Source organism: Arachis duranensis, chromosome 10, assembly GCF_000817695.3.
Source record: "Arachis duranensis cultivar V14167 chromosome 10, aradu.V14167.gnm2.J7QH, whole genome shotgun sequence".
Classification (NCBI taxonomy): Eukaryota; Viridiplantae; Streptophyta; class Magnoliopsida; order Fabales; family Fabaceae; genus Arachis; species Arachis duranensis.
In genome coordinates this window covers 38,777,289-38,778,022 of record NC_029781.3, presented here as the reverse complement: position 1 = coordinate 38,778,022, position 734 = coordinate 38,777,289, and positions in this window count along the sequence as shown.

Here is a 734-nt window from a genome sequence, read left to right as displayed (position 1 = left end):
GAAATGGGTAAAAATGGTTATATGGCGGTTTTGTGAATCGTAGTAAAGTGTTAATGTATGAGTTTAGGAGGCTTGATATTGAATTTGATATATTTTGATTGATTTCAAAGGAAAGGGATGAAATTGGCATGTTTTGATTGATTTTGAAAAGGGTTGGAAATGGTTTGTTTTGAAATGGCACTTTGTGGTTTTTATGAAAAATATGGTTTTTGGGCATACTTTGATGGGACATAACTTGGACTACGGATCTCTGTTTTGTGCCAAATCTGTTTAGAAATGAAATTGGATCCGGGATGTCCATGCCGTTCGAAGAAGGGGTGAAAAACGATTTAAAATGAGAGAGTTATGTCCGTCGGAAGATTGGGGGTTAAATCTGTGAATTCTGCAGCTTTTAACTTAGAAAATTTTTAGCAGAATGACCCTCCACGCGTAGGCGAACTTGGCGCGTACGCGTCGTTCTTCGAGAAGGCACCATCCACGCGTGCGCGTGGTGTGCGCGTGCGCGTCGATGCGCTGCACCCAATGCCCAGCCATTTTCCTGAGAGTTGTGCCAGAGTTGTGCCAGTTTTGTGCCTGGGGCGCAAATGCACCCACGCGTACGCGTCGTTGTCTATTTTTTTTAATCCGCGCGTCCGCGTGAATGGCGCATATGCGCCGATGAGTTTTGTGGCCATCCACGCGTGCGCATGGAGTACGCGTACGCGTGAACCTGCTTTCATGCCAAAGTTGATTTT